Here is a 10,749-nt window from a genome sequence, read left to right on the forward strand (position 1 = left end):
CTCTGCTCTAAATATTGCAATGAGGTGTTTGCTACATCTAGATGTACTTGGATCTTCTGAACTGACAGAGTTGTAGATAAGAGTTCGTTAGTAACCTCTGTTAGCTGTTTGTCTTTGGTTTTGCAGGCATCTATTAACTTCATGAGAAGTTCACCTAACTCTTCCATCTCCTTTTGCTATTTTTTTTGGGCTAGCTGGTGTTGTTCAACTTAAGATTTTAACTCTTGGACTTGTTTTTGCAGATCGGTGATGACATTTAATCTGTCCTGTAGCTCTCCTTGAAGAGCGTCGATCACCATCTCCAATTCTCTAGCCTTTGTGATGTGGCTAAGTGCTGTTGATCTCAATTTTCTGTCATCTCCTGCATCTGCTTTGCATATTCATTAACTTGGAGAACTACGTCATCCTTTGTCTACAAGTCTTCAGTTTTTGTGGTCTACCTAGACGTGTTGGTAGTCTCTTGTGATTCTCTTGGTGGGGTTGTGGGGGCTGTTTGTGGTATGTTGGAGCCCAACTTGTCCAACTGTTGTAATGAGCCCACCTTGTAAAGCCTATCAAATTCCCATTTTTATGCCAAAGACGTCTTATCATTTTGATCCACTTGTCTGGGTTATGTAAAGATTAATTAGTCAGTCGGGACCCAGATGCGTTTCCACTTTGTAATTATGATGAGTAGAACCCCATGTACATTTTTTGAGCTAAGGTGACTAAAATATAAAAGTCACCTTAGAACCATTTTCGAAATAACATTTTTAAATGATTAATCATGTGTCGTACGAGTCTGAGAGAGAGAGAGAGAGAGAGAGAGAGAGAGAGAGTGACCTTATCCTCTTCGCGACGCGCATCTCCCTCACCGGATTCACGAAGCGACCATACCATCGCGATAGCCTCTCCGAGAGCTACGCGCCCACGCCACGCATTCACATTTTTGAGTTGTTCGCGAGCGATCCTTCCACAAGCTTGTTTTGCTTGTAAGTAGCACAAACAGTGTCTGTTTTCAACAATCAAGTGCTTTATGGAATGAGGGAGAGATTAGCTACGCATAGATACTCATATACTTAGGTTTCGCACACTTTTAGATTATGACCTGTGAGTCTATCGCGACTGTATTCGAGATAATTAGGGTTAAAATCTGGTGAGATTAGACTTATAGATAAGCATATCCTAGTGAGAGGATGGTGCCTAGAAAGTTTGAAGCGATTTCGAGTTCATTTGATGTGTAAACGGTGTTGTGAGCGTTTAGGGATATAGTGGGTTGCAGTCAACAAGGGTTATTGATTGATGCATCATAGAAGTGTGTATGTGTAGGTTGGTCTCAGCCTGACAAGCTAACAAGATTGCCTCTGTGCACCAACGGGTTAGTCGTGTCATCGGATGATAAGTATGTTGTCTGTGTCGTGCTTGTGAGCATGAACAAGGGAGTAGTTTCCCCTAAAACATTGGTGCCGTTGCCGGGGACGCAAGACCTTAAGTAGGGAGATCTACGTCTCTCGTGTGATGGTTAGCTTACTTTAGTTTCGACTAGAGAGAGCTTAAACTTTTAGAACAAGATCCAGGATAGGGTATCCTGAGGTCTAGTGGATAGCCAGGAAGCCTGTGTCTTGCCGAGGGTTTGTTACTAGTTAGATTTAGTTAGGTAGGATAATGTGGAGCTATGGTTTTATGGTTTTGAGTGCTTGTTATGGTTGTGTAGAAATATTGTAGAAAAACGTTGTAAAAATGCAAAACAAACAAAAAGAAAAAACAATAAGGCTGTTTGCTTGCCTTGAAAGCAAAACCCACACCATATACTTTGTAAGGGGGTGAAAAGAGTAGACATTTGAATTTATGATCCAACGCTTGAGAAAACGTAAAAATTGCGACTAAAACCAACAAAAAGAAACAAGTGAATGTCATAAGAAAACACTAAGTGAACCTAGAGAGGCCAAGAAGAGATATAACCACTAGCCTGGGGTAAACTGATTGTGTCATGTGGTATAACTGATATTCACAAGCTTAAGATGAAGTGTCATCAAATTTGCATCACTTTAAGTGCATTTGAGTCGTGAATTGCCAGAGAAAAGTGAAATTTGTCAAGTGCTTGGGTCCAAGGTCAAAATAAGTCCAAATTCAGTAAAACTCAGGGGATAGACTTATATGAGCACAGGGAACACAACTGTCCAAAAACAGTAAAAAAAGCACATCCCAATTGCCCTCTGGTGAGTCTATCGCGATAGACTAGTGAATTTTGAGATAGACCAACAACAGGAAAAAACTCTTCATACCACAGGTTTAACACATCAATACAAGGGTGCTCACAAAAATTGAGTGAATTTAAACACCATCTTGACCACAAAACTTCAAAACTGGTGTTTTAGAGTTTGAATTCAGAGACAGGGGCAAGAAGGCTTTGACCAAATGTCCAAACAGTACACAAACTTGTCAATGCACTATACAGGGAGTGGGGGAACCAGCTGTGGAGATAACTTGTGAAAAAGGCCAACATTGGAGGACTTGCCGAGTCTTTCGTGATAGACTGGGGAAGCTGCTGCTAAGGACCTTATTTTTAAAATTCCCCCTAGGGAGAGCTTAAGCAGAGCCTAAATAGAATACACACCAAATTTCAAGGTGTTTAGATCACTGAAAGTGAATCTAAGGCCCAGATAGAGAATGAGGCTCTCACAAAAACACTAAAATTGGCCCAAAACCCAAACCAAGTGTCCAAACTTCATAAAACTTAAGGGATAGACTCTACAGAGTAAGGGGAACTCAAAGGTAAAGTCACAATTTTAAATTGACTTATGCTGAGCAATCTGTCAGTCTATCGCGATAGACTCGGAAAGGGGTGATTCAGACAATTTTTGCAGTTGTGACTATACTGCTAGGACATACTCTTCACATAGAGCCCAGCCATCATTTCACATTTGAAATTGGACCACCAAAAGACTGACTAGTTGTCATTAAAAAAAATGGTTGTTGTACATAATTGAAAGATTTTTCCAGGTTCAAGGAAAATCCTTGTGAACAGACTAACCATACTTGTGTAGATCCCGGAAGAAGATCATCACAGAGCCTCACAGGAAGAAGGAGTCCAGGTAAGCTTTAAGTTTGCAACCCAGCTTTCATTCTTACGTATTAAGGTCAGGAGCCTTTTTTAAGTCAAGAGCTAAAAGTGTCAAAAGTCAAGTAAGCACCACATCCACTGAAGAGAGTGTAACTCAGACAAGACTAGACCCATTAGCACTGATCATTGAGGAGGGTAGTGATACTGACACTTCATCGAACAAGTTCTTCTTCATGATGGGGAGTCAACAGCCAGGAGGTTTCTACAGTGAAGGACCAATGCCAGGGGGAAGCACCTCCCTAAATCCTTTAAACGATACCAAGTTCACTATAATCTTCTTAGAAGGAACAAACTCGAGGGGAGCCTTAGTTTATTCTGACTATCGAGGACGCAAGTGTATTTGTATTGAAGAAAGACCGGCTCAGATACTGGAGATAATTCGAGTCTATGATGATGGAGATAGATTCCGAGACAAAAAGGGGAACCACTATCTGATATTTAGTAACCCTGAGGATTATAACAGATATGGAGATAACGTGGCAAAAGGGAAAATGGTTTCAGAAACCCAAGAACCGTCTCCTAACATTGATCGACCTGGAGCGCTTTTTATGTATGATAAGAAAACAAACAGGGTCTCAACCTATAATGAGAATGTGGGGATTTACAAGCATGAGGGCGAGGGAATAGTCTCTTACTTTCTATGCAAGGAACCCTACCCAAACGAATTAAGCAAAGACAAGGTTCTTTACTTATTCTCTTATGAAACTGCTATGGGGAAGGATATTGTTTTTGTTGATAGGTACGAGCGAGAATACAAATGTATTCTCCCAGAGGAGGTAGAAAAGGCAACAATTCCAGGAGCATCAACATATGCCCCCGACGAAGTGCCAAGAGCCACCTACACCCCTAGCAAGTCGACAAATCCCTCTTTAGAAGAGCATGACGCGACCTCACATTCTACCTGACAACCGACGTTCAACTACCAGGACCAACCAGCTACCCAACCATCGTTGCAGGCATGGCTTCGACAGAGTGCTACATTAGAACAAGACCAAAACCAAGATGGTTATCAAGCCGAACAAGGGCTAAGGGATTTACAAGTACCACCACTCTATTCACAGTATCAAGGAGAGAGTAAGCCAAAGACTCAAGGGTCAACAGAGCCTGGAAGACCACCCTTAGAACGAGTTCGAAGAGATGAACCATCTCTTGCAAGAATTGTTAGAAATTATGGCTTAGGAGCACCACTGGGAGAGGAACCGGGCCACTATAGAAGACTAGAGGAGGTATATCTACTAGGACGTGGAGATCCAATGATAAGATTTGTGGACCATTGTAGAATTAGACCTTCTCAAGTGCAAAAATGGGTAAACAAGAAATACATGGGAAACAGGGATCCGAGAGATCATGTAGCAGCCTTTGTGCGTGTAATTAGAGCTGAAGACGTGATAGACTTCCCTACCCAATTTGCAGGGTTTGGATTAACCTTAGAGGATGATGCTGCTACTTGGTTTGACTCTGTGGAGCGAAGAAACTTTGAGTCTATGGAGGAAGTGTTTGACGAGTTTATCGAGGAATTCTCACAAAGGGGAATAGCTCATAATACAGTCTCACAAATCCATAAATTCAAACAGAAAGATGGAGAATCTGTGCGAAAGGCAGCCCTACCACTAAAAAGATATGTTAAGTTATGCCCTGTGGAAGAACTGCCAACTCAATCCAGACTTATGCTTATATTTATCCAAGGACTAAGGAATGCAGATCTCCAGAAGGACTTACATATGAAGAGGAGCATGACATTGAATGAGTTAACCAAGGAGGATCTTTACCTTGTGGACAATTGTGCGGTCTACAAAGAGGGTGAGTTCAAGGATCTCGACGATGATTCCTCCTCGCAACAAAGTGGAAGCAAGTCTGCTAAAACAACACCGAAAGGAGAAGTAGCTGTAAGCCAAGAGCAGCTTGTAGAGGAAGTGCTAAAAAAGATTAACTTGTATGCCAAACCACAAGATAAACAGCCAAAATGGTGTGCGATTGAACAAAAATGGACAAACCATGGGACGGAGGAATGTTATTATAACAAGGGATATGTGAGAGAACGACCATATGCTCCCCAAGCTCAGGTGGCATCTCCTCAAGTTCCACCGATGCCTAGATATCAAACAGGCAACCTACCAGGATCTGTAGGTGTAGAAAGAGCACAACTAGTGTTGGGACAACAACCACCCCTACCAGGATTACGACCGGTCGGCATAAGATACACACCAACAGTAACCGAATCAGAAGAGAAGGCTTTGGTGCCTATGCATGCATACTACGCAGATCCCAATGGATATGCTGCAAATCTTGTCTATTATCCACCGGAAGAACCCTCCACACCCGAACCATGGAGCATGATAGGAAATACTGGACCACCATCTGTTGCACAGACAGCGGGAGAAGGAAGATATAGCTTGGATTAATGAAAATTGTTGTTCATAGCCAACGGAGGCATGAGCGGGCAGGGACATGCACACCAACAAAGAGGAGCTCAAGGAGCACCTCAAAAGCCTAAGGGACCATGCTACAAGTGTGGTGGAGACCATTGGCTGAGGGACTGTCCTCATGATGAAATCATTAGGGTCAACGCATATTGCACCGAGTGTGGAATTACTCACTTGATCCCTGATTGTCCTAAGAACCTAAGCAAAGGAGTAAAGACTACTTTGAATATGCTGGTAGCACTGCCTTCTAGTGGAGGGTCAGAAAACGAAACTACGATTCCTGTTAAGGTCTTGACGAGAGCCCAAACAAGGAAAAATGACAATCAACCCAAAAGTAACGATGAAAATCAAGAGGAAATCAAGACTGACAAGTCTAGCGCCAGTCGTGATAATCCTTGGAAAGAACGAAGAGCGAAAATGAAAGCTAGATGTGAGCGAAAACAAAAAGTTGTAGAAGCTGAGCTAACAATGGCTCAAGAGCAACTTTAATAGCAAAGAGAGTCTGACTCTCTAAAATCGACGGAGGGACCAAGGAGCGCAAGCTCAGGAGGGTCAATGAACCCTTAGATGCAATCTTGCAAGCATATGAAGCAAGATTGAAGAACAGACAGACTCTAGAGCAAAGGTGGATGACATATCCATATCCAGAGATAGAAAAACAGAGACTAGAGATGTGCAACCAGTTGATTGAAAATTCACAAGCCGTACTAGAGCCTCCACCTATGGAAGTGAGAGATAGAATAATCAAACCACCAAACAATGAAACACCTATCAAAACTGAACAAAGGGTACCTGACAAGATAGAAAACGTTAAATCCTTGCCTGATGTAGAGGATGCAAGAATCGTGCCTAATAGCACTGATGAATCTCTGAAAGATTTTCCACCATATACGCATATTGTGGAAGAAAATTGGCTTGAAGAGCTATGGGAAACGGTGAGGATAGCTCAAGAAAAAAATGAGATAAAAACAGTTGAGTCAACGCCTTTCTCGGAGTTGAACTTGAATAAGCCTCCATGGGATTTAGACGCTAAATCATTTCAAGGGGATAATGGTTCAGTTGCATCCGAAGATAGCACACCAGCATCACTCAAACTTTACCGCGATACATGGGAGATTACAAGGCAAGGTCAGAAATTCGAAGGGTACCTTCTCAAAGAATAGGAGGGTCAAATCAATAGGACACTAAAATCTTGACAGACTTGTTGCCTACTCCGGTCAAGTGTACAATCACATTGGTAGAATTGTTAAAAATTAGGCCAAGCATGTGGACGGAAGTGGGCAAATCTCTTGAAAATTTTGGTATAAGAACGCCTCTTAAGTTCTTCGAAACTGAGCTTAATGACATAGAACCGAAGAGAGTCAACACGAGACCAGTGCCTCTCAACAAGGTTGGAGAGTATTGTGAGGGTGAAGACGGCAACACTACTCTACCAGTCGAGTATAACAGTATAGAGACTAAGGCCATACTTGATAGCGGAGCTAGCATTGCCATTGTGACCAAATTGCTATGGGAAAAATGGAGAAAACCAGCAATACGAACAACTAGAATGAAACTACAACTAGCGGATGGGCACATAGAAAGGCCTATAGGATTGCTTGAGGCAATTGTGGTATCTTCACGTGGCATAGAGTACGAACATACATTTGCCATAGTAGATTTCGGCAAGAAAAACAATTATGAAATTATCCTTGGTAGGTCATTCATTAGGCAACTCAAGATGGTGCAGGACTGGGGGTATGATTATTTGTATCTAAGACATGCTGAGACCACTACACGTGTAAATATGAGGAATCATAGCTACCATGATGTCACGAGAACACCTGTGGAAGAATTCGACTCAGCCACCATTAGTGGATCAGAAGTCCCGACATGGTTCTGTAAGAAAAAGGAGATATGGATGTATGGAGCATCTCAATGTAGTGAATTCAACCATAATGAAAGGACACTAGAGAGGGTATTGGAAGACGATGCCTATATACGAGAACCCTTCCCTGAAGAGAAGCTCGAACCCCTAGAATGGTCTCAAATTTTGGCTACATTGGATGTATGAGTCAATGAAGTCACTCCCACCAAATTTTGTGACGGGAATGGCTACGATATCGTACCATACTACATGTTGAGCAAAATTGTGGAGGAAGACGAGAACGAAGGAGACACCGAGATAAGGGTCAATCAAACGGAAACGAAACTTGAGATTAAAATAGTGGTCTATGTGGACATCCCCACTAAAGACATCGAGTAGGATGGAGAAGAATTTTATGATTCTTCTGATCAATGTGAAAACGAAGATAATGCTTATGACGAGAAGTCGGAAAATACGGAGGAAGACGACTATCAGGATCAAGACAATGACGTCTTCTACAACTTCCTGAACCAAAGTGCGACACGCCAAAAAAGATACAAGAGTAGGCGACACCATAACAGTCTAGCAACTAGGCTTAGACCTATGCCTGAGTTCAGGAGTAAGACACATTTCCTTATGAACATTCATGCTGTTGATTGTGCTAAGGATAAAGTCTCAGGAAGATTTCTTAAGGTTGCTGAAGACCCAGGTTTTAAGGCAAGACTGTTGAAACTTAAGAAAACCAGCAAGGCAAAAAAAGGAGTTGCAACAGAAATATTGGATGTCTTTGGAAATCCAATTATAACGAAAGTTGAGCGGAAAAAGAAATACAATGATTTGAAACAAAAGCTGAAAAATGTATGAACAATTGAAATGGAAAGTAGCGATGGATCGAACGCTAGTGATGGGAGTAAAAAGATAGATGTACCTCCTCACTATTGTAAGTACACCATTCAGGAAAGAAAATTGGTGGTCTAGCAACCGATGAGAGAGCCTAAATCCAACGAGTCCTATGATGGGCCAGAGAACGCCAAGAAAATAGACCTAGCAGAGCCGGGAGAAAGTCCTCGACCTGCTTACATTGCCACAGATCTAAGCCAGGAAGAAGAGGACTTACTGATCAAAACGCTTAAAGAATTTCGTGATGTATTTGCCTGGTCATACAAAGATCTGAAGCGGGTGGATCCTAACATTTGTGAACATTCAATCCCTCTGAAGTCGGATGCAAAGCCAAGCAAACAACGCCCATACATGTACAATGCGACATTCACCAAAAGGATCAAGGAAGAGATAGACAAACGTATGGAGGCTGAATTTATTTATGAGATAGAGCACATAGACTGGGTGTCGCCAATCGTGGTGGTACCTAAGAAAAACGGGAAATTACGAGTGTGCGTGAATCTCAAGAAGGTGAATGCAGCAACAATAAGGGACAACTATCCTCTTCCTATCACGGAACACGTCCTAGAACGAGTAGCAAGCAAGCAAGCCTATAGCTTTATGAACGGATTCTCTGGTTATAACCAATTGGGGGTCAAACTAGAAGATCAGTACAAAACAACGTTTGCAACAGAATGGGGCATATATGCGTTTAGGGTAATTCCATTTGGCTTGACCAATGGTCCAGCCACATTTCAGAGATTAATGGCACATGCTTTTAAAGAATACTTGCGAATATTCTTGGATATTTACATGGATGACTTGTGTGTCTATTCTCTATTGAGAGAAGACCATATAGATCATCTTAGAAAGGTATTCAAAAAATGCAAAACGTATAGGATTTGCCTCAACCCAGAAAAATGTGTATTCATGGTACGACAAGGTAAGATCCTAGGTCACATAGTATCGGCTAATGGAATTACCACACTGATGAAGACAAGGTAAAGGTAATCATAGAATTTCCAAGACCACACACTGTACAAGAGGTAGAATCATTTATGGGACATTGTGGATACTACCAACGTTTTATCTACATGTACACTGTAATAGCAAAACCCTTGTATAGTCTAATCAGGATCTTCATATGGACCGACGAATGTGAGGAGTCATTCCAAAAACTAAAAGATGCACTGGTATCTGCACCAATTCTAAAAGCACCAGATTGGTCAAAGATTTTCCATGTACATGTAGATGCTTCGGCATTTGCAATAGGCTATATATTAGCACAACCAGGGGAGGGTAATACAGATTTCTCCATTAGTTATGCTAGTAGACAACTCAACAGTGCAGAAAAGAATTATAGCACCACTGAAAGAGAAGGATTGGGTATGATATATGTGGTAAAGAAATTTCATCATTATTTGCTTGTGAACAAAATCACATTTTTTGTGGATCATCAGGCACTTTTGTACTTAGTAAACAAACCTTGTAACACGGGACAAATTGTAAGATGGTTCATTGTGTTGCTGGAGTTTGATTTCACGGTAGTAGTAAAGAAAGGAAAAACTCATCAAAGAGCAGACCGCCTTTCTCGATTACTACATGGCGAAAAGGCTACTGGTGTAGATGATGATCTCCCAGACGCATACCTGTTTAATATAGAGATGGTACCGAAATGGTCATAGCAGATTATTCCGTTGTTGACATATGGAATGAATCTTGACGACAAACACACGATGGAAGATGTTAGACAAGCACAAAATTACACAATACTTGCAGGAAGAATGTATCATCATGGAAACGATGGGATTCTAAGGTTGTGTATAGGCCCAGAGGAGTACGACGCGTATCTAGAGGAGGCCCATACACAGACAGGGGGATTCCATCGAGGAAATCAAATGACCTATGAACTATTAAGAAGACTTGGAGTGTATTGGCCTAGAATGGTAGGCGATGTAGCTAATTACATCAAGAAATGCAACTTTTGCACATCCAATACCACTGTGGATTATGCCACATTATACCAAGTGACAATAGCACCCGCATGGAGTCATGCTATTGTGGAATATTTAACTAATAAGGAGCTGCCAGGAGATTGGTCTAAAGCTAGACAAAAGGTATTACAAATTGAAGCGAATAGGTATACCCTCATTAGTGACCAATTGTATAAAAGAGGAACTGATGACTAGTTGAGGTTAGTTCCTCATGAAAATGCCTACTTTCCATTATTGGAGCAAGCTCATGCAGGCATAGCAGGAGGTCATTTTTCAATGGAGAGAACTGGAAAAATCATTATGGTTGCAAGCATATGGTGGCCGACCATGATTCAAGATGCAGCAGAATTCGTGAAAAGATGTGATGAATGTCAACGCACTAAGGTGCCAGTTAAAAAAGACGAAATGCCTTTAAGACCAATGATGAGTGCTCAAGCATTCGCTAAATGGGGATTGGACTTTGTTGGTCCAATTACTCCACCAGCTTATCGTTCACAAGCACAA

This window comes from Adiantum capillus-veneris, chromosome 29 (genome assembly GCF_014529385.1).
Source record: "Adiantum capillus-veneris isolate H3 chromosome 29, ASM1452938v2, whole genome shotgun sequence".
In the NCBI taxonomy this organism is placed as follows: domain Eukaryota; kingdom Viridiplantae; phylum Streptophyta; class Polypodiopsida; order Polypodiales; family Pteridaceae; genus Adiantum; species Adiantum capillus-veneris.